This window comes from Camelus ferus, chromosome 7, assembly GCF_009834535.1.
Source record: "Camelus ferus isolate YT-003-E chromosome 7, BCGSAC_Cfer_1.0, whole genome shotgun sequence".
NCBI lineage: Eukaryota > Metazoa > Chordata > Mammalia > Artiodactyla > Camelidae > Camelus > Camelus ferus.
The window spans coordinates 60,096,260-60,121,158 of NC_045702.1; the positions used below are offsets into that span (position 1 = coordinate 60,096,260).

The window sequence follows — 24,899 nt, forward strand, 5'->3', positions numbered from 1 at the left end:
ATATTTTCCACATGATCATAAAGAAGGTTGATTTTGCAAAATTACTTGAATTCTTCATGAATTTCCTCAAATTTCTGATACCAAATTTTTCTCCTTTGAAACACCTATTAATTATTGTTCTGATTAATTTTTTTCATCGAGTGTTAATATGTTTAAGTCTGCCAAATAGTTGTCTGTGGCTTTGTGTGTAATTCAGATAGTTCTCCACTTTTATTGACTTCATGACAACTTGCATCATTTGCACTATTTGCATTTTCATTTTACGGTCATTTGCATTATAATTCTTCATAATCATTACCATTATCTGAATGGTGCAGAAAGTTTTGACTCAGTGAGAGTCTGACCAAGGCAGACATGGATAGGTAGGGCCAAAGTCCTTGAGTGGAAAGTCAATTGAAGAGGTCAACTTATTAGTCAATATTTTCATATTATGACATGTTTTATTTCCCTATAAAATCTTGGGTAATAAATACTGGAATGATGAGAGCTCCCTGTGTTTTACGATTCTTAGTTTACAAATGAGAAAACTGAGGCCCATGGAAGCCAAACAATGTACCCACAGCCATACAGCTCCTAAGTGATACAAGAATTTGAAAGCAGTCTAACTTGGGTGTTTAACCATTGAGCAGTGTAGGGGGTGGGTCAAGTGCTTTTAGTTGTTAATTAAGGATAAGTCACCACCACAAATTTACAAAGCATGGAAAGCTCAACTTTCCTCTATTGCCTGCTAACTTGTAAGTGCTCTTTTCCTTAACTTTTGAATTTATACAGATGTATCTTAAATTTTCAGTCTTTTTTCCCTGTTGTGTGTAATTAATGCATTAAAAGATTGTGTTAGCCCAAATCCACAAGTTTTGATGTAAGTCTCTTCACTGACCCATAAATTGTTTAGAAGTATGCTTCTAAATTTCTCAGCAGAGAAGAATGACTATCTTCTAGCTATTCATTTTTTATTTTATTGCATTGAGATTTAAAAATAGTATCTGCATGATGTAGAAATCTAGATCCACTGGTGTTTGCTAAAATTTGCTTTGAAAGCATTATGTGGTCAATTTTTATAAATGATGTATACATGTTTGAAAAGAATATGTGCCCTTTAACTGTTAGATATAGGATTCAATATAACATATCGCATCAGACTTGTTAAATTTCCTGAAACATATTCTAAATCTTTATATTTTTTATTTGCTTATTTCATGAATTACAGAACAAACTTATATCAAAATCTTACAATATGATTATGGATTTGTCAATTTTTCATTATGGTTTTGTCAATAATTATTGTTGTTTTGTGTTATTATTTTTAAGTTTTAGAATTTTTTATCTTCTTGGTGATTCTGTTCCTTATCACTAAATAGTGTGCTTGTTTCCCTAATATATACATTTTAAATTTTACTTAAAAACTATTTTGTCAGGTACATTACAGCTATACCAGCTTTATTTTGGTTAGCATTTTCTTAGAATGATTCTTCCACCCTCTAAGTTTCGGCTTTTTTGTGTCATATTTTAAGTGTATCTCTTAAAAGCAGTGGAGTAGATTTTTTTAAAAATCTGCTTTGTCTTTTAGCTGGTGAATTTAGTTTATTTATATTTACTATGATTGTAGATATTGATTCCTGCCATCTTATGCATTATATTTAGCATACTCTATTTCTCTTTTTCAGCACTCTACTTAATGGATAGTTTTCTTTATTTATCACTGCCCCGGTTTACAAGTTATACATTGTATTTTCCTTTAGTGGTATCTTTAAACTATTAACATCAATTCTTTACATGATACTACCAAAACTCAATATTTACTCTCCTGAAAATTAAAAGGATCTTAGAATGCTTTAACTTCACACTTGATTTTCTTTTGCATTCTATAGTCTTCCAGTATTTTTGTTTTGTTTTATTTTTATATCCTCAAATCTGTCTCTATTGTCATTGCTGATGCCTAGGCACGTGTTCATGAATGTGATTGCTCACCACTGTTTCTTTCATCCCACTCATTCTGCATGAGTTCAATTTCCATCTTTGTGAAATATATCACTTAGTAGTTCTTTTTAGCAAGGGTCTTTGAGTGATAAATGTTTCTAGTTCTTTGCCTGAAACAGATTCTCAAATAATAATTTAGCTGAGTATGCAAATGTAGGTTGATAGCACTTTAAATGCATTATTCCAATGTTTTCCAGTCTTTATTTTTGCTATTGACACATTTTTGTTTCTTCTGTGTAATTGTTCTGCCTTCGTTGGCTAAGTGTCTTTTGCTCATTGTTGCTTTTAAGATTTTAGGTTCTATAGCTTCACTGTGATGGATTTAGGTGTAGATTTCTTTCTTATTTATGTTTTTTGGAAATCATGTGGTTCTTGAATCTATGGATTCACATATTTCATCATTTCTGGAAAATTCTCACAGCCTTTCAAGAGTACTTCTTCCCCCTTTTCTCCATTCCATCCTTCTGAAATTCCTGATAGGTGTACCAGGACCTTCTAATTCTACCCTCCATGTTTCTTAAATATTAATCTATTTCTATTTCCACCTCATAATCCCCAGTGCTCCATTCTTCCTGACATCCTCAGTTAGGGCTTTGGGTTCACCAGGTCTCCAAATGTCTAATCTACTGTTTATTAATCAATTGTAAACAAAATTATCCACTACATTTTTCTTTCTTATTCTTTTATCTAATGTACCTTTTTAAAAATATTTTCTTGTTCCTTCTCGGAGCTTCAATTCTTTCATGTCTTAATTATTTTAAATATGATTTATATTCTGCTTCAGATAGTCATTCTATTATCTGAAGTTTTGGGGTAATAATTCTACTGTTTTTCTGCTCACTCTCACTTGTAGTGAATGCCTTCCTTGTGTGGCTTGCAATTTTTTTTTTTATAATGAACTCTCTTCTTTGTGGTTGTTGTTGTTTAATTTAATTCAATTTTATTTTTTAATGGAGGTACTGGGGATTGAACCAAGGACCTTGTGCACTCTAAGCATGCGCTCTACCATTGAGCTATTTCCCTCTCCCCATGAGATTTCTTCTTTAGCAAGACTATTTCTTCTCATGAGAAATCAATATGGTCTGCATTGTGGGAGTGTTTCTTTAGAGTGTTTGGTTTGGGGCAGGAATTTGGCATATTTTTTGCCTAAGGCCAATTTTATATTAATTCCTCAACTTGGGGTTGAGGGTTTAACCTGCTTGGGTAGCTAAGTTCAAACTCTAAATCTATTTGAGGCCCAGGTGTGTGGTATTAAATTATCAGAGATACTTTTGTTTTTATTTCTTTACCCAGAACCTGGGTGGAAACATATATAAATGTATCTGTTGTCTCCCTTTACTAGGGAACAGATGTATTTCTTAGTCCACCATTTCTCTGATGGTACAGTCTTTTCAGGGTATCAGCTTCATGTAGGAAGTAGTTTCAACTTTACTTTTCATTTGAGCCCTGTTTTAGATTACTCAGGCTGCCATAGACTGGGTGGCTTAAACAACAGAAATTTATTTTCTCACAGCTGGGGAGACTGAAAAGTACAAGATCAAGGTGTCAGCATGATCAGGTTCCGGGGAGAGTTCCCTTCTTGGCTGGCAGACGGCTCCCTTCTTGCTGTGTTCTCACATGCCCGAGTACGGACTTGGGGGAGGCGGTGGGGACAGAGAGCGCGTGCAAGAGCACTTGCTAAGCTCTCTGGTGTCTCGACTTAAAGGACACTAATCTGACCCAGCTAAGGCCCTCATGACCTCATGTAACCCTCATGACCTGATGAACTCATCTAACCATAAGTAGCTCCAAATACCCCATCCCCGAATGCCATCATACTGGGGGTTAGGGCTCCAATGTATGAATTGGGGGGGGGGGGGCACAAGCATTCAACAGGTTATAGACCCAATCCTTTGTTGCTGTCCCCTTGTGGCTTTTAGAGCCAGACTCCTAGTTTACCAAAAGCAGGGCCCTCACTCACCCTACATCCTGCTCACACCACCAGTGCTCTAGTCTTCCGTTTCCACTAAATTTCTGGAACCTAGTGACTTCATTTGCTTTCTTTAACTATCCAGCGTGTCTAGGGTTCTTAAGGTCTTCTAGTGTTACCTTATTGCCAGCACCAGAAATCTCTCACACCCGGCTTTTTTCTTTCTTTTATATGCTCTAAATAAGTCTTCTTAGTTTCCATTCCTTTCCTATTAAAAAAGGATGAAGTACACAGTATAATTTTCATTCATCTCATACAGTAATTCCGAGAAAGAGCAATTAGAGATAGCAATATGTTGCAAATTAAAAATGTTAAATATAGCAAAAGCAAATAGAGATTCTCTAATAATGCATTTTAATTATAATGCATTGATATTACACATTTTATCTGAGGATATTAAAGTGTATTATAACTACATTATAACTCCTTGAAGAGACCATGAATGTTTCCAACCCAGCAACCACAGAACAATAAAAGACCATTTGAGATTTGACTGTAAATTAAGTGTTATTGACTCTTTTTTTTAAAGATTATAAGTATAATTTCTAGAGTGTTATCCTATTGGTGCAGAGAAGAGCATTTTTCTCAAGACATGAGTTGATTAATTATAGTGGTTCATTTAAAGGGAAAGCCTGAAGGGTGAAGAGTTCTGAGAAAAGTAAGAAGGAGTTAACTATACAAATAATCTTGGTTAGGGGCCCGGGAGTCTCTTTATTGTCCCAGTGGCTCCGGGATAGATCATATTCTCCTGTGCCTTCCTTAGAAACAAAGAAAAATAAGATTCATTGTAAAGATTATTTGTTGTTAATCATGAGCTCAAACCTAGTGCGGTTAGTACCTGGAGAGGAAGGAGAATGGGGAAACTGAGCTGATAATTTACAAAGGCAGAGTCTGTTTGGGGGTTTAGATCCATGGTTAGGTTAATCCTTCCAAGAACAGGGATAATATCATGGAATCAAACTGGCATGCCTAGTATCCTCCAGAACAGGAATTAGTTCAAACTCAAGCCAGGCTTCCTTTTGGAAAAGGTAAGGCTCAACATTAAGGATTAAACATTAAGGATTAATTCACAAAACACAGTCTAGAAAAGGAGCTGATACTAAGTATTAGTGCCAGCCTATGAAAGCCCTCAGGCATTCTCCCTGCTGGTTTTTAAGGGATTTGTCTCCGTTCTGAATACCTAAGGATGATGATATTCAGCCAACTATAAGGCCATACCAGTTGCTAAAACATGGAGACTTCTGTACCAGTCGGTAAAAAGCAACTGTCCTGAGTGTTCAAAGTGCCCTGGGCACTTAAGTCTCTTTTTAGTTTCCCCACACCTTCCAACTCACATCTCTCTTTCTCAACAATAAAGATTCACTGCTGGCACAGCAACCCCAGAATCCTACCCAAGCACTAGACCTAGAGTCTGTTCTGATCAGATGGTGCTATTGATTAAATGTTTTACATATTCCTAGCTTGAGCCTGCAGGCTTTAACAGAACCAGAGCCTCCAGGTTCCAACCTTTAATGCTTCCAATATATATATATATAGATTTTAAATCTAATTTTATGGGGGCTCTAGACTTTGGCTTAAAAGGCCCATTTGACTTCCTATCTTCCTGACCATCGTTGCTACATCTTCCAATAACAGTGGATCCTAGAGTTTTAGATTTCACAGATTAAATATATAAATAAATCGACGTTGAAATATTTTACAGGTTGGCATAACCTCATCAACTTTCTATCTTGCCAAGTAAAGACCATCAATTAAAAAAAAAAAATCACCTTCTGCCACCACTATGCTACACAAGAAAGAGCAGAAGAGCACAAATTCAGAATAAACTCCCCTGAAGAATTTATACTATAAAAATCTCACCCTCTTTCTCTTTTTCATTTTACCCAGGACTAGTGAGAAATTAACCATGGACTGGTCGTGATCAGTGATATTTGCAAACCTGCACTGTACTCCCTATAGCAATCAGTTTCCAAGTTTAGCCCTAATGCAGCTCACCTGATTCAATCGTTTCACTTGCTCCATAGTCAGGTTTAGCATTCCAGACTGTGGACTGCGCCCTGATTCTAAAAACTAAAGTATAAAATGAAGACAGTCTCAGCATTGGTTGTCCTATCACTTCCCCCTACACTGCTGGGCATGAACAGGAGCCCTGAAGTTCTAACATTGCCTTCTGGTTCTCTGTCCTGAAGCTGGACAGAGTACAATATTTTATAGTCTGTCCTTTTCTCCTTTCCATGCAACACATTGGTATTATACAACTATTTACAAATGGATTGTCCAATAACATTGGAGCTTTCCTGGTAATGTGAATTACTCCATTAACAAGATGCTCACTTGTAGTCAGGGCTTGATACCAGGCAAAATCATCAATACCTATCCTATCGAAAATAGTTCTCTGGCTTTGAATAAAGAGTACCTGTAAGGACCTTTCATCTCTATACTCAACTACATCAAAGAATGAATACTTCTAAAGCATATTATAAAACTACAGAGAAGAAGTTTTATCTGACACTTGACAATTTTACTAAAAATTATGTGTGGGGGAAAGAAAAGGCTTCAGGAGCAAAACAGAAAGATATAATTGATTACACTATTAGGAAGCTGCTACAACATGAAACAAATATCATAAGATTGTAAGATGACTCAGCTAACAATGCACTTCTGATATCAATAAAATTAGTTGTTTTTCATCAATAAAATTAGTTGTTTTTCATCAGTGTTGTGAAATTTCTGATTTGTTTTAGCTTTGTGTATTATTCTATTATGGCGTGATGATTCTCATTATGCTACCCTAAGCCCTACCAACAGATAGAGTCTAGACTCTAATTATCTCTATATTTAGTCAAAATAGTCAGGCTTCATCTGTTACCAGAACAGTTAATGTATTTGGCTCATTGCTCTGAAAACACTGAGTACAATTTAGCTCACTAAAAACACATCCAGCGTTAGCTTATGTAAGGAGCATAAAGGTCCACTGTGTGATGATTTTGTTATTTTCCTATGTCTGTGAGTCAGGAAATAATAGCTATTATTTTTTATCATTTACAGTGTACCAGACACCATGTTCACCTTTTACATGCATTATTCATTTCATTCTCACAACAACAAATTATCATTCCCATTATACATATTTAGAAGCTCACCTAGAGTCACGCTTTTGGGAAGTGGCAGATGCAGGACTATCTGATCTCAAAGCCTGAATTCTTAACCACCATATTATAAAAAGTACTTAGTTCCAGGGACTCATACTTTATGTCTGATGTTTGTACAGACCACATACAATTATGTCCTCAAAAAGATGGGGCCTGGTGCTTCAACCCTGACATGAGGCTACTTTGAACATGAAGATGGCATTCACTTTTTTTATTTCTCCAGGGAAGTTATTCCTCTGACCAACATCTTTGACTGAATTTCCTTTGCTCTTGGATAAAGATTCCAACATCTTTGAGTTCCTGAACACGTAGACTCTTCCACATTCCAGGTTCCTTCATTCACTTGGTCCAACTACTCTGGCCTTCCATGGCTCCTCCAACACTCTACAGTGTTTCCTTTCTCTGGGCTTTCTCCAATCTTCTTCCCTCTGACACAGACATTCTCTCTGCTCCTACTTACACCTGCAGCCTCGGTTAAATGTCATTTCCATAGAAGACTTTCTTTTTTTCATTGAAGTATAGTTGACTTACAATGTTGTATTAGTTTTTTATGTGCAACATAGAGATTCAGTTATATATATATTCTTTTTTATATTCTTTTTCATTACAGGTTACTACAAGCCACTGAATATAGTTCCATGTTCTATACAGTAGGACAGTTTTGTTTATCTGTTCAGTACATAGTAGTTTGTATCTGCCAATCACAAACTCCCAATTTATCCCTCCCTTCCCCCATTCTCCCCTGGTAACCGTAAGTTTGTTCTCTATGTCTGTGAGTCTTTCTGTTTTATAAATAAGTTCATTTTTGTGTCATTTTTTTTAGATTCCACATATAAGTGATATCATATGGTATTTGTCTTTCTCTGTCTGACTTACTTCACTTAGTATGATAATCCCTAGGTCCAACCATGTTCTGAAAATGGCATTATTTCATTCTTTTTATGGCTGAGTAATATTCCATTATATATACGTGTCTGTATACCATGTCTTCTATACCCATTCATCTGTTGATGGACATTCAAGTTGCTCCTATGTCTTGGCTATTGTAAGTAGTGCTGCTATGAACATTGGGGTGCGTATACCTTTTCAAATTAGTTTTTGTCTTTTCCAGATATATGCCCAGGAGTGGAATTGCTGGATCATATGGTGACTCTATTTTCAGTTTTTTAAGTAACCTCCATATTGTTCTCCATAGTGGCTACACCAATTTACATTCCTACCACAGTGTAGGAGGATTCTCCTTTTTCCACACTCTCTCCAGCATTTATTATTTGTAGACGTTTAAATGATAGCCATTCTTGACAGATGTGAGGTGGTACCTCGTTGTAGTTTTGATTTGCATTTCTCTGATAATTAGCGATGTTGAGCATCTTTCATGTGCCTATTGGCCATTTGTATGTGTTCTTTGGGAAAATGTCTGTTTAGGTCATCTGCCCATTTTTTTTTATTGAGTTGTTTTGTTTTGTTTTGTTATTGAGCTGTATGAGCTGTTTGTATATTCTAGAAGTTAAGCCCTTGTTAGTCACAAGATTAATATACAGAAATTTGCTGCAGTTCTTTACACTAACAATGAAATACCATAAAAGGAAAGTAAACCAATCCCTTTTAAAATCTCATAAAAAAAAAATACTTAGGAATTAATATGACCAAGGAGGTAAGACTTATATGCTGAGAACTATAAAACATTGGGAAAGAAAATTAAAGATTATTTAAAGAAATGGAAAGATATCCCATGCTCTTGGATTGGAAGAATTAATATTGCTAAAATAAATGGCTATACCATCCAAAAAAAGCTACAGATTTAATGTGATCCCTATGAAATTATCCAGGACATTTTTCACAAAAATAGAACAAATAATCCTAAAATTTGCATGGAATCACAAAAGACTCAGAATTGCCAAGGCAATACTGAAGAAGAAGAATGAAGCTGGAGGCATAACCTTCCCAGACTTAGAGACAATATTACAAAGCCACAATACTTAAAACACTATGGTATAGGCACAAAAACAGACATATGGATCTAAAGAACAGAATAGAGAGTACAGAAATAAACCCACACATCTACAATCAATTAATCTTCAACAAAGGAGACAAGAATATACAATGGAGGAAAGACTGTTTCTTTGACAAGTGATGTTGGGAAAGCTGGACAGCAGCATGTAAATCAATGAAGTTAGAATACTCCTTCACACCACACATAAAAATAAACTCAAAATGGCTTAAAGACAAACATAAGACAGGATACCATAAATCTCCTAGAAAAGAACAGAGGCAAAACATTCTATGACATAAATCTTAGCGACGTTCTCCAAGGCAGTATTCCAAGGCAATAGAAATAAAGGCAAAAATAAATAAATGGGACCCAATTAAACTTGTAATCTACAAAAAAAAAAAAAAAAAAAAAAAAAAACCAATGGGTTGATGATGAAATCAAAGAGGAAATTTAAAAATACCTTGAGACAAATGACAATGAAAACACAACCACTAAATCTATGGGTTGCAATAAAAGCAGTCCTTAGCTGGAAGTTCATAGTGATACAGGCCTTCCTCAAAACATAAGAAAAAATTCAAATAAACAACATAACCTACCATCTAAAAGAATTGGAAAAAGAAGAACCAACAAAACCTAAAGTCAGCAGAAGGAAAGAAATAATAAAGATGAGGGAGGAAACAAAACAGAAATTTAAAATAATAGAAAAAAATCAATCAAACCAAGAGCTGGGTTTTTGAAAGCATAAGCAAAATCGACAAACCTGTGGCTAGGCTCACCAAGAAGAAAAGAGAAAGGACACATATAAACAAACTAAGAAATGAAAGGGGAAAATTAAAACTGATACCACAGAAATACAAAATACCATAAAAGAATACTATGAACAATTATATGCCAACAACTTGGATAACCTAGAAGAAATGGACAAGTTTCTAGAAATATACAGCCTACCAAAACTGAATCAAGAAGAAATAGATAATTTGAAACAGACTGATTGCTAGAAGTGAAACAGAATCTATAATAAAGAAAAACTCCCTGCAAACAAAAGCCCAGGACCAGATAGCTTCCCTGGGAAATTCAACCAAACATACAAAGAAGAGTTTATACCAATCCTTCTCAAACTCTTCCAAAAGACTGAAGAGGAAGGAACACTCCCAAACTCATTCTATGAAGCCATAATTGCCCTGATACCAAAACCATACACAGACACTACCAAAAAAGAAAAATATATGCCAATATCTTTGATGAATATAGATGCAAAAATTCTCAACAAAATATTAGCAAGCCAAATCCAACAACACATAAGAAAGATCATGCACTATGATCAAGTTGGATTTACTCTCTTAACAATTTTCGTATGTAACATACAGCAACGTTAATTATCTTTATCCTGTTATACATTACATCCCTAGTACTTATTTAGCTTATAACTAGAAGTTTGTACCTTTTGATTGTCTTCATCTAATTTCCCCCTCTGCCACTAAAATGTAAGATTCAGTAATACCAGCGACTGTGTTGGTCTTACTCACAACTGGATACTCCTGAATCCTGCCCCTGCCCCCATACTTGTTGCTATGGATTACTGGTTGAATAAATGAATGAAAGAATAGTGACAGATGTGTGCAGTTCCATCATCTTTTTAAGCAGACACCAGCTAAGGTTAGTATATCTGAGCTGAGCAAAGCTATATGATTACATGTGCTTGAGTCTATGCTCTTGGCTCTGGCACTAGACTGGAAGTTTTAGTTTATCACTGAACCATTTCCCTAAAACTGCTATGCAAGAAAATAAAAAGTAAGCACAGGACTAACAATTCTCAGGAAGTTGCTGTAGTGCTTAGAGCATGATGAAAGAGAGAGAGGAGATTCTGCCTTGTATCTTTGGAGATGAAAACCAGAAATGTCACATTTCTTCTCTGCTGATCAAAAAGGTTAAAGAAAGCATATAAAAAGTCAATTGTAAAGATGATGGTGAAGAAGACATGTTTTTAAATTCTTAATTTCTTCATCATTGTAAATAGCCAAAATAAAACGTGTAGGTAGGATTAAATAAGTATATGTAGGATTATAGAATTAACAGCAGTTTCAGAGAATCTGATAGGAACAAAAGGACACTGGTGGCTTTGAGATCATTACTTCTTAATGCTGCAGTCTATAAGGTTTGTACTTTTTCTATGCCTATTAAACACTGTTATTTTATAGGAGCAATTGGGTTGAAAACGGGCAGAAAGGAAGAGGGAAATACCCTGTTCAAATCTATTTCATAATGCACACTCTCATCAAAAATTAGCTTTTTTTGATTACAAAGATAATTCATCTTCATTACAGAAATTTTAGAAACAATGAAAAATATAAATAAATCATTCAAATCCCAGCCATTTCAAGAAAATCTCTAGCAACATATGGTGTATTTCTGTTCAGTCTCTTTTGCTGGGTATCTTTTTAACACAGTTGAAATAAATTTGCATAAGACAAGATTAATTATAGTTTTTAAAGTTTATCTTTTATGATTTATAACAGGAAATATGCCTGCAATTATAAATATTTTGGGAAAATAGATAAAGAAAAAAGGGATATTACCCCCATATGGCACTACCCACAGATAACTACTAATATTTTGGCATATGTTTTTACAATCTTTTTCTAGGCTATTTTCTTAAGTTATTATATCATGTCTATTGATTTTATAGCAGAGTTAACACAGATATTCACAGATTATAGAATGTTGCAGAATAATTTCTAAAAGCTAGTAATTTGCTGCCTATTTCATTTCACCTTAGTCTACCCACATGACTTAACAGAATAAAGCGTTCTACAGCATGCATTTAATTTTAAAACTCCTTTTATTGATTTTATGAGTAGGCTAATACACAAGATCAGATTGTCAAATCAGACTCATCTGAAGAGTAACAAGCTTTATTGATAATTTCAGCATATGGGCAATCAAGAGGCACAAAGCAGAGGTCAAGGACATCAACAGTGACCCCATGGGTCCCTGACATGTTCTCCCTTACCAAGAATAACAGATGAAGCTTCAGATAAGGTTTTACAGGTTTACCCCACATAGCAGGTGGAGTCTTTAAGTTATGAAATCTCCATTTTATACTCCAGAGAGTTGCATAACTTACAAGAAATTCTTCAGGGAACCATGTATTATAGATCTACAGACTCTGGGCTTATTTACTAAGTAATCTTTAGCAAAGACACCATGCTAAGACATTTTATGGATAAAAACCCTTCCTTTTAGCAAATATTGTTAGTCTATTTATCTGGAGTTCCACTTGACAAAGAGAATAGAATAGATTAACCTGCCTTTTTCTTTCCCCTGGTATAGTTTCAACACCCTCAAAGAAAGTGAATGAATGGATCTCAGACCAGGTGTTAAAACTCTTTCATTCTCAATAAGCAATAGGAAAAGAAAAAAAACAGTCCTTATCATTTAACTCATCATTCCCCACCCCTAATTCCTTCACTGATGTGATTTATAGTGGGTGCACAGTCAGTGGTTCTATTCCTCTGGTATCTTTTTTCCCCACCTTCACTTTTGAAAAACTCTTAGTCATTTTCCCCCAAAACATTGCCTTTAATTTGTTCTCTCTTTCCTACCCCAATTGAACTCCAATAAAAAGAATGTTAGAAACTCTCAGAAGATAACATAAGAGAAAACCTAGACAACCTTCTGTAAGGTGATTGATGTCTTTTTAGATACATTACCATAGGTAAAAACCCATGAAAGAGAGAATTGATAAGTTAGACTTCATTAAAATTAAAAACTTCTGCTCTGCAAAAGACACTGCCAAGAAAATGAAAAGACAATCCATAGACTGGGAGAAAATATTCACAAATACATATCTGATGAAAGACTATTATCCGAAATATATAAAGAACTCTTAAAACTCAACAGTAAGAAAATAAACAACACAATTTAAAAATGGGCAGAAGACCTGAACAGAAACCTCACCAGAACAGAATATTCAGAGTGAGTCTTAATATGAACTACAATCACTCAAAGTCCATAGTTTACACTAGTATTCACTTTTGTTGTACATTTTTATGGATTTTGATTAATGTATAATGACATGTATCCATGGCTATAGAATCATACAGAATAGTTTCATTGCCCTAAAAATCCTCTGTGCTATACCTATTCATTCCTCCTTCCCTGCTAACCCCTGGTAATCACTGATCCTTTTACTGTCCCCAAAGTTTTTTTTCTTTTCTAGAATGTCATACAGTTGGAATTATACAGTACATAGCCTTTACAGATTAGCTTCTTTCACTTAGTAATATCCACTTAACGTTTCTTCCATATCTTTTCACAGAATAAAACTCATTTTTTAATGCTGAATAATATTCCATTGTCTGGACGTATCAGAGTGTACTGATCCATTCACATACTGAACGATATCTTGGTGGCTTCCGAGTCTTGGCAATTATGAATGAATCTGCTATAAACGCTCATGTGAAGGTTTTTGTGAGGCTATAAGTTTTCAACTTATTTAGATAAATACTAAGGAGCATGACTGCTGGATCACATAGTAAGAATATTTTAGTTTTATGAGAAAGTGACAAACTATCTTCCAAAGTGGCTATCAATTCCCACTGGCAAAAAATAAAGAGTTTCTGTTGCTCCACATCCTAGCCAGTATTCTGGGATTTCTGTGTTTGGGATTTTGGCCCTTCTAATCGGTGTGTAGTAGTATCTCACTGCAGTTTTAATTTGCAATTCTCTCATGACATATGATGTTGAGTATCTTTTCATATGTTTATTTACCACCTGCGTATCTTTAGTGAGATTTCTGTTCAGATCTTTTTAATTCTGTTACTTATTTTCTTGTAGTGAGTTTTAAAAGTTTGTCCACTTTGTTAATAGCTACTGCAATTTCTATTTCTAAAAGTTGTATTTGATTTTTTTAAAAATCTGCTATGCTAATTGTTTATAGTTTCCTATTCCCTTCAGGTATTTTCAAGCTTTTCCTTTACTTATTTAAACTTATGGAACATAATTATTGTAAATTACTTGCTAGTAATTCTCATCTGCTATTGTATGTCTGTTTCTGCTATTTTTCACTGTTTCTCATGGATAATAACTTATTTTCTTACATGCTTTGTGATTTTAGACTGTGGGCTGAATATTCTCACTGAAACATTATTTATGGAGAATCTTTGAGGACTTGAATGAAAGTACTTTTTTGCAGAAAGCATTTTCATTTATATTTCTAACCAGCACCTAGTGGCATTACTAGTCTAAGACCAATTTAGATTAAAATTAAAACTAAATTCATGGCTTGATATTTTTTGAACTACTTAAATGATGTGAATGCAGACTACAAACTGACACAAAGACCAGTCTGTAATCATAGCTTCTAAGGGAAAGATTCTATTCCACTCTGGTGGGTGGTCACCACCAATACAGGCACCTTTGATTATTTTGGGTGGTGGTCGTTACATGAGTTTATCTCTTGTCATCCCTACCACAATGATGCAGCCCTTTGGAATCTCAGCTTAATGTGGGAAGGGATCCTATTTGACTCCCCCCTTGAACAAGCCCAAAAACCTGATGTCAAAATCAAAGTTCAAATTTGCAGAAACTGGCTAAAGGCCCTGAAGGCAATGGCACTGAATCTCTGGGCTGCCATTTTCCTCATAGACTTCATAATTCCCTATTTTATCATCAGCTTTTTAATGCCTTTAAGATTTTTTAAAATTATTATTTGATCTAAAATTTTCAGTTGTGGGAGATGTTTGTATTTGATACAGACTACTTAGTTCAGTAAGGTATTAGTCACAACAAATTGGCCTACCTTAGTCCCAGAATGGAAGTCTCTCTCTCCTGTACCCTCTAGCCCTTCTTTCACCCTGCAAGGTTATTATTAGCTAGGCTTCTGTCCTTGGAATTCTTTTCTCTTTGTATGTTTTCTCCCTTGGTAACATACACTGGCATGGCTGAATTGTCATCTCCAGTGCTACATTCCTGACTTCTACTGAGTTAGACCCTTCCACGTGGATGTATATGCCTGCACCTCTATCACTGAAGTCAGAGTCTTTTGTCATGAATCAGTTCCTCCTCCTGTCAGTTATCTGTGAACCAGCACTATTTTCTCAGGCATTACTCACATTACATAAAATCACCATCGATTCTTCTCCATCCAGTATAATCAGTGCCTAACAGTTCCTTCATAGGATTGACATCTTCCAACTTAGTCAACTTTCATCTGAACCATTATGACCCTTGGCCTGGGCTCCCCTGCTCTGTGATCTTCCTTCTCTGGTCCATTCTGGGCATTGCCTCCATTGCTGAATGCCCTTTATAAGAAACCTTCCATAAGTTCACATTTCACAATAGAGAAACTCCAGGCTCCTTAACCAGTTGTCGTGTTAGTCCCACACGATCTCCCTCTAGGCTTTCTTTTCAGGCTTCTGTTTCACTCTACACAGACATCAGGCCAACTCAACAACTTGCACATCTTTGAACACATTGCATAGTTTTCTACTTCTATACTCTTGCACATCCCATTTATGTTCTGAAATCATGTCCTTACTGTTATCTCTCTTGAAATCTAATGATGCAGGCCAAATACTAAATGTCACTACCTCCAAAAAAACTTCCCTCTTCACCTTAGCCTTTTTTTGCTAGTACTCATATCATCCCTTATGTATCAGACTGAACCGTATGAGATTGACATTTATATAGGTCAAAAGTGGTTGTATATTGGCAATTTTATACGAGTCAAACTAAAACCTAGTTCAGTGCTTTGCATATAATTAGTATGTGCCTAATATTCACTGAAGTGAGTGAATGAATATTTTGACAAACATAAGCAAAAAAGTCCAACAATGAAAGATGAGTCTAGCTTAATACTTTCATAAGAAGAATTTAATTTTATCCCTCTAAATGTATGAAGAATTGTCAGTGTATATACACACTCACAGAGTAAATGAAATTTCCCAAGGAAATCAGAAATCACTATGACTGGAATTCAGAGATGAATAAGGATAGTGAAAAGAAGAGTCACCAATGTTTGCAGTGCATACACATTTCGTAAGGCTGGATGGAAACTGATAACCTACTTGTAAGGCTGGATGGAAACTGATAACCTACTTATACCCAAATCTACTCTGAACTAATTGAATGCAAGGGATTCTTTAAGAACAAACTGTTATTATTACAACAATACTATTGAAAACATCATGTGCCAATTGGAAAATAAAATCAGGAACTGCAGTTCAACTTAAAAATTAAAGGAAATTTGTTTCAGAGCTCTCTTGGCATTTCACTTCTTGTTGCTAAGAATCTACTTATAAAAGCAAAATTAACCAGACTGTCTATTAACACTGATCCCATTAGCTAGATAATTGCCAAATCTCCGTCTTACTTATGCGGTGTAAATGCAGCATAATGTGAAAGTAAGGACAATGTATCCTAATGCATAACATACCCTTTCCACATAAACTTCTTTCACAATTTTTAAAGCAGTCCTCTCTGTCATGCCCCTACCGTTAGAACTGCTTTAGATTACATAACCATGGGGTAGAGCCTTTAGTTTCTCTGATGTAATAAAAGTAGTGCCTCTGCTTTGCCCTCTTACGTAGTGAAGGACAGAGATCATAGACAAATGTGAATGGGACTCTGACAAGATTGCCTTAGTGGTACCTGTAATAACAACTCTGAACTGGAAGGCAAAATCCTCCCTCTACTGCTGCGTTGGCTACTTCAGCTGACAGAGCAGTCCTCAGGGCTGAGGCTTTTTTATCACCAGGGAAACAAAGAATGTACTTGAGCTCAGTGCAAATCTTCTGCAACTCTCCCTCTTAAAATAAAATGAGTACATTTTGTACCACCTGCAGAAAAAGAATAATTAAACCGTAAGTGAAAAAGATGATAGCAACTTTGATACTTTCCCTAATGAACTGATATATATCCAACTAGAAAATCAGGAATTTTTCCTTTTGACAAAATGATTTTTAAAAATTATTATAGTGATGTTTTATTTTTGTGTGATATTGTGGTTACTTTGCTTTTAATTTGCTCAGGATTGTAACACTGGTGGAGAAATGTTAGACACTTCTCTATTTCAAACAGGAAGAACTCTTGGATGTATTATTAATGGTCACCCAGAATGTTCACAGTGTTGTACAAACTTTTAGAGCATGGTCTGCAGGGGAACTATAAAAACAAAAACAGAATCAAAAGCCTGAGTTTGATTCACAATTACTACTAGTGAGGTATATAAACTAGAGCAAGCTTTTTAATCTAATTTTTAAAGTGTATCCTTTTCTATAGAATTAAAATGAGACTATGTTCTTTCTACTTTATTAAGAGGCTTTAAGGATTAAAGTATATTTCATAAAAACTCTTTATAAGGTGCAACATAGCATGCATGCGTAAGGTATTACTGTTGTTAATTTCTCTCATAGAAAGATAAAAATATAAGGAGAACAAAGGGTAGTTTGGGAACTATCAGTGTTATGCATCACTTATTAACAGGTTGGTTTTATTTCCCAAATTACTTTCTTGTGCTGTTCTGCTACTACATTATTCAGACCGTTAAGAGAAGATGGTGCATCCTGTGAACAGAATAATGTATGGCCTATTCTGCAATGCAAGTGGGAGCTCTGTTCTCTGATTGCAGCATTATAATCTCCCATTACAGCACGCACTGTAAATCATCCTGCAGACAGAAGACAGGGTGGGATCCTCAGGTAATCTGTGAACAGTGACACTCTTTATAACAAGGCTACACCACTCTGTCCTGGGCATAATGAGGGTGCTCCAGCACACGTGTCACTACATTTCCATTAGACAGTTAGATATAACAATCAATAAAAGAAGATCTGTTTCTATTCATGGAGCAGCTTCCAAAAGGGTTACAATAAGGAAGACACATATTGAACAAAACAGCAGACTGAGAAGCACAGATGATACCAGTCAAACTAATAATAATATCTTCTTACACTTGTACAGCATTTTTTTGGTAAAAAGAAAAAAGACCCTTCTTGTGAATTTTTTTGATTTTCACAACCTCTTGCGGTATGTAGGCAGGTTACACATACTGCCATTTTTCCAGATATTTAGAGGAGTTAAGGCGTTAAGTGAATTGCTCAAGCTCTGATTCCTACTTTAGTTCTCTTTCTAATATTTCTGTATGCAAAAGGCAGACAAAAAACATTCCACTGATTATGTTGCTTTACTAATATTTTGAGTCTTACCTTCTCAAATGGAGTTTGTGACTAGGTGAAGTGTTAAGGACAGACAAGAAGAAAACGCTAAAATAGTGTTCTCTGAACTGCATAAAACTATAATGTACTGTGTTCACACATTTGGTTTTGAATAATCATCTAACTAAGATCAACGTATGGTATCCACTGAATAATCTTCCTGTAATTAAAATTAAGTTAATTTTGATAATTTTACTGTAACCTTTAAGTAAGCACCTTAAAAGGCATTGAAGTAAAAATATTCAGTTGCTTGTTTTTAACGACCTACTACCACATTGCCATACAACCCTTCACATGTCAGAGGCTTGTGCTACTTGCTGTGCCACTCCTACCAAATAAATAAATAATAAATATTTGCATGCATGTATTGAGAATTTACAATTGGTCAGATAATTTTCTAGTTTCTTCCACCAAAATTACCTCTTCTGTGGCTTGAGGAAAACCTAGGTTTTTTGACAGAGAAGAATCTCTTCAATCAGGGTCAGGTCATTTTGGGAAACAGTGTTCTCCCCCCCCCCAAAAAAGTCACCCCAAAAGAAAGTGCTAAATGGAAGGAAAGTCAATAAATGAGGATAGTAAAACCCATTAACTCTGGGACTCCTAAAACTAGACCAGGGGGTGAGGGACAGGTTTTTTTTTAATGAGTTTCTGTTCTTTCACGCCTGACATGGGATGAGTGTTTGGTAATTATTTGCTGAAGTTTGATTAAATGGGTAGATAAATTAAAGATGACATCCTCCAGATGTAAACTTCCCATAGAAACTGCATTTTTAATTTCTCTTGTACTTTTGACCCTGCAGGCCCATCCTGGGCAAAATCATAAAAAATTAATATTCTTTTTCACTTCCCTTTTTATTTGCCTTTCTGACTCTTTGACCCACACTAAGCACTAAAGAACAAGGTAACATTTATTAATTATAGTGTAATTTTATATAATATCCTTATGACATAGGGAGGGCAGACATTGTAATCAGTATCTTTGCAAATATTTGGAAACTGATGCTCTGAGAAAATAGTGCAGCCAAGAATTTGATCCAAGTAATTTTAATATGCATCCTGTGTCTTTCCTGTCAGACACTGCTCTGCTGTCTCAGGGTCCTAGAACCTGTCTGTCAGCTCTTTATGTTAGTTAAACCTCTAGTAGTTATATAATAACTAATGAGAGGTGTCCAGACTTATGCTTCCCAGAGATACTTAAAAATATGGAAAATGGTAACATTTAAAAAAATACTTTAGGATCCAAAGGAATGATTTGTCAAAGGACAAATTGTAGGGGTTGACATGTTTAGCCAGGGAACCCCACCCAATGCTCCCCTTAACTCACATTCTCAAAAGCAAGTCATTGATTACTTTATGTGGTATGTCTGAAAGAAGAGGGACAAAAACAAAATAAAGCAATTTTTAATCTCTTAATGTCACACAAAACTTCTAATCCTGACCCTACAGAGATATCCTGCATACTGTTCTCAATGACATGTAATTTCAGAGGGTCTTAATCCAAAATTACATTTACTCAGTTAATTTGCTTGCTTGTAATATATTTCAATTTGAGCTAAGGTTTTGTCCGGGAAACATGATCTATTTCCAAATTTCAGCATTTTCTGTGTCTTTTGAATATTGCGCATATATGCCATGGGGAAAAGGTTTAAACTGGTATTTATTTATTTTATTTCTTGTCTACTAGTTCCTCCCTTTCATTCCATTTTTCTTACCTCAGTAAAGGCCACCCTGACTTTATTTTTTATTTTATTTTATTTTTTACATTTTTTATTGAGTTACAGTCATTTTACAATGTTGTGTCAAATTCCAGTGTAGCGCACAATTTTTCAGTTATACATGAACGTGTATATATTCATTGTCACATTTTTTTCCTCTGTGAGCTACCACAAGATCTTGTATATATTTCTCTGTGCTATACAGTGTAATCTTGTTTATCTATTCTACATTTTGAAATCCCAGTACCTTCCCACCCCCCGCCCTTGGTAACCACAAGTTTGTATTCTATGTCTTATGAGTCTGTTTCTGTTTTGTATTTATGTTTTTTGTTTTTTTTTTTAGATTCCACATATGAGTGACCTCATATGGCATTTTTCTTTCTCTTTCTGGTTTACTTCACTTAGAATGGCACTCTCCAGGAACATCCATTTTGCTGCAAATGGCGTTATGTTGTCAGTTTTTATGGCTGAATAATATTCCCTTGTATAAATATATCACATCTTCTTTGACTTTACATTTGAATTTGGATTATGAAATTAGGAAACACTAGGTGTTGCACTAGCTAATAAATATTTATTTAGTGCTGAAGTTCTTTGCACTAGTGAAAGGGAAGAGGCAAGAAATTAGCAAAGATTAAAAAATATGTTTCAACCAGTAATGTGAGATATGCTTAGAGATAGTTTTCTAGGTTTGCAGTCATCTCTTTTAACTGCCTTTACTGGGTAATGGGTAACATAACTAGTTAGTTGACAAAAATTGCATAACAAATCGGTTGAGGAAACCAACCATCCGAGTGGTTCTTAATATGTATAATGTCTGTCTCAGAATCTCACTTTCACAAAGATCAGACAGAGTAGCCTGAGTATTTCCTATGGCTGTGCAAACCACCTTCTGAGTACAAACTAAATCTCAAAGTTCAATCTAAAACACACACACACACACACACACACACACACACACACACACACCCAGAGCAATGCAATGGTGAGTTAAGATTTTCTTGAATTTTATTTGTAACAAAATTAATTTCTCTTCCTGTATCTCTTTCCTCTTCAGGGGTATACGAATGTAATCCAGAGGTCCATGAACTTGAATACGAAAAAAAAACTACATTATTATTTCCATTAACCTCTAACTGAAATTTAGCATTTTCTTCAATTTTGGATGTAGGTAACAAATCTGCATCTTTTTCACCAATAGGAAGCATAGCTATTTTCATATTATACTAACTTTTTGAAAATATTTTAAAATAATGTTTGTACTATTTCCTACCTGAAAACCACAGAAGTTATTAGACCTGTCATAAAATCTTGTTATTTAAAATATTTATTTTAAAAAGAACATACAGTACTATACTACAAATGTGGTTTTAATATTTTAATAGCAGTATTTTAATACAATTGGTTTTCTTTGAAATCCTATGTCTCTTACTCTGTTTTTAAATATATTTTCCTGATTTAGGAGCCTGTTTCGTACTGCCAAAGGGTCCACAGCACAAAGTAGACTAATAACTCCACATGCTGAGATATTATAGGTCAAACAGCTCCAAAACACACATTAACAGAAATTTAGTAATGTAAACACAAAAGGGATTATTTGCTGTGGTAGTGAAATAAAATTAATTTAAAATAGATAGAGAATAGATATAACATATGTAAGCTTAGTTTATAAACTGTAAAAGGGTTATGTAGACAATGGTGTTATTGTTATCACTATTAACAATATTAAAGTGTAAATAATAATATTTACTATCTTTTGAAAATAATTTTTTGCCAGGCTTTATGAAGTTTCTAGAATTCCACTCAAGTGAAAAGAACATTTTAAAAATTCATCTCATCTTCATTCAGAATAGAAACTGAATTAAAAATTATATATATATATATCCTTCTTTCTTATAGAGGACATTTATCCCCCTCAATAAAGGATTTGCATGTTAAATATGGTAATTTCCCTGTTTCCATACTCTGGTCCCTAAGGAAAAGGGAAGATCCTAGAAAAATATCATGTAATAATATCTCTTTAGTTTAAAATATGATTTTAAAAAACATGTATTTCTCTATTCCTACAATTTTCTCCCCTGTATAAAGGTTTTACATGTTAAAGTCACAGAATTTGATTTTTTTCTACCCTAATTCTAAAATATCTCAGAAAAGAAGACACAGATATTACTGTAGACAAGAAACATTTCACGGAGAAAATAGAAGAGCTGAGGACCTCGTTAACTTGATCTACAAATATAATGCAATCTATCAGAATTTCACCGGGGTTCTTTGCAAAAACTGATAAGCTCATATTAAAATTTATATGACATTCAAGGAACTTAAAATAGCCAAAACAATAGAAAAACGAAGTTGGAGGGCTTACAATTCTTGATTTCAAAACTTACTATAAAGCAACAATAATCAAAACAAAGAGGCTGTGGCATATGTATAGATATAAATAGCAACAGAAAAGAATTAAGAGCCTACAAATAAACTCATTTACCTAGGCCAACTGATTTTCAACAAGGATACAATGATCATTCATGGAGAAAGAATTGTCTTTTCAACAAATGATGCACAGAAACCTGTATAGCCACATGCAAAAGAGTGAACTTTGACCCTTACACCACACCATACAAAATATTCACTTAAAATGGATCGAAGACATAAGTGTAAGAGCCAAAACTATAAAACTTTTGAATAAAGCATACACGTTTCTTAGAATAAAGCAACTTCCAGAAAGTTAAAACTCTTAAAATAAAGCATACATGTTAAATGTAAATCTTTGTGACTTTGGGTTTGGCAGTAGATTCTTAGATATGACACCAAAAGCACAATCAAGAAAAGAAAAATAGTGAATTAGACTTCAGCAAAATTAAAAGCTTTTGTGCCTGAAATGACCTCATCAAGAAAGTAAACAAACAACCTACAGATGGGAGAAAATATCTGCAAATCATATATCTGATAAGCAATTTAGAATATAGAAAGAAACTGTACAGCTCAGTAATAAAGAGAAAATCCAAATTTTAAAAAATGGGTCCAAGAAGGATGGACTGAAAACAGAACTGGCTGAAGATTGCATAAAAAGCAATTAGATCCCCAGATTTGCTTCCAAACCCTGAACTCCCTTGCTCCCAACCTCAGGAGAAAACCAGAGACATATTTTGGTGAGAAGGATCAAAAGACTGTGGATATGGAACTCCAGGCATAACTGAAGGCAAGAATAAGGTTCTGAAACTGAAAACAGGAGTTTTCAGGAAAAGCTTCATGGATTTCCAGAATACTGACAATGAGGTTTATACCCTAAGCAGGATATTAGGAGACCTCTCCTGGGAAAAACTGACCAGCCCAGGAGGAAATTTGATGTACTTTCTCAAAATACAGTCAAGTTTTTGCTTCACTGCCCTAAGGGGAGTCCCACTAGTCAGCAAGCCCTTCTCCTCCTACAGAGCTTCTAATCATAAATCAGCTTTTTAGTAACTCACTCTTAAACGTATAAAAATAAGATCATCAGATATTTGAGGGAAATCTCTACTATGAACAATTATACACAAAACCCTACACACTTAAACTTCACACCTATACACAGTAACCCAACTATAATTAATATGCTTAAAGACCTAAGATAAAATATTAAGAAGATGAAAGAAGATGGTATAAAAAAGAACATTAAATAAATAAGAAAGAACCTATAAAAGTTCAAAAAAAGGTGGAGAGAAAAGAAATTTTTAAAACTTCAATAGAAGTCTTGGAGGATAAAGATAAGGAGATCTCCCAGAAAGTTAAGTTGAAAAGATAAAGGGGTGGAAAACAGAGAGAAAAGAAAACTAGAGGGTTAGTTCATAAGGTCCAAACTTTAATTACTCAGAATTCCATGAGAGAACAGAGAAAAAGGAAAAAAGAAGATACTATCAAAGAAATAACAAGAGAAATTTTCCAAATGCAAAGGTCACGATTTAGCAGATTGAAAGGATTTTTTGATATACGACAGAAGATATATAGCAAGTCATCAGAGAAAGAACGTACTTTTCCATAAATTATCTTGGCACACATGGATATCCACAGGTGAAAAAAATAAAATTCTATCTCTATCATACACTACATTCAAAAACCAATTCCATTACCAGATGCGCTAGGCAGAAACCCTAACAGGTAAACATCATACATTCTTAGGATAGATTTGTTTGGGGCAAAAGAGATATGAGAAAAGAATTCCAGACAGAGGAAAGAACAGAAGCAAAACAAGCAAGTGCAGGTCCTGACTGGATATCAATACATGGTTCTCTTCAGCCAACAGGGGGAAAGTGAGGGAATGCAGTGTAAAATAAGGTTGGAAACAGATTCTCTGACCTTCAAACCTAATCCCAGTCTTCATCTTTGCCCCCTGGCTAAAGCAGCCAAGGTTCTGTTTGTCCTTTCCTGATGGTTGCCGTGTTTTGTCCTGGTAGATTGCTTAGAGGATTTGAAAACCAACCTGTTCAGACCTGTCTGCAAAAGCTTATGGAGGTAAAGTAGTGAAAGGTCTGTATGAACACCAAATTTGTCTCCTTCTTAAGACTGTACAAGGGAACATTTAATATCCTAAAACCTCAATTAAACTGGTTTCATAACTACTTTTCCAAGTGGAGTTTTACCCAAATTTGTACTTCAGAAGCATTTACAGAACTTGTGAGGAAAAAAAGTGATATTTCAGGTGTCGAATATACTATCAAATCCTGAATGCCATTACTTGATAGAGGAAATAATTTTATAAGAGTAGAAACACTGCCTGGAAAAATACCAGGGTAAAAAATTTATCAATATTATCAATACTTTTTTTCAGAACAAATAAAATGAACAAAGATCTCTCAAGATAAATTTTTGAATAGGTGAAAAGACACTAATAAATAATATTAG

The 24,899-nt window shown here is 34.7% G+C and overlaps 1 protein-coding gene across 1 annotated transcript in view; it reads right to left on the reverse strand.

Moving 5' to 3' along the window:
• The window catches only part of DYNC1I1 (dynein cytoplasmic 1 intermediate chain 1), a 378,042-nt gene extending 353,375 nt beyond the window's left edge, over positions 1 to 24,667 (reverse strand). The window contains exon 1 of the mRNA XM_006178522.3: positions 24,354 to 24,667. The gene's annotated coding sequence lies outside the window, so the exon portion shown is untranslated. The remainder of the gene's footprint in view (positions 1 to 24,353) is intronic.
• Positions 24,668 to 24,899: the final 232 nt, after the last annotated feature.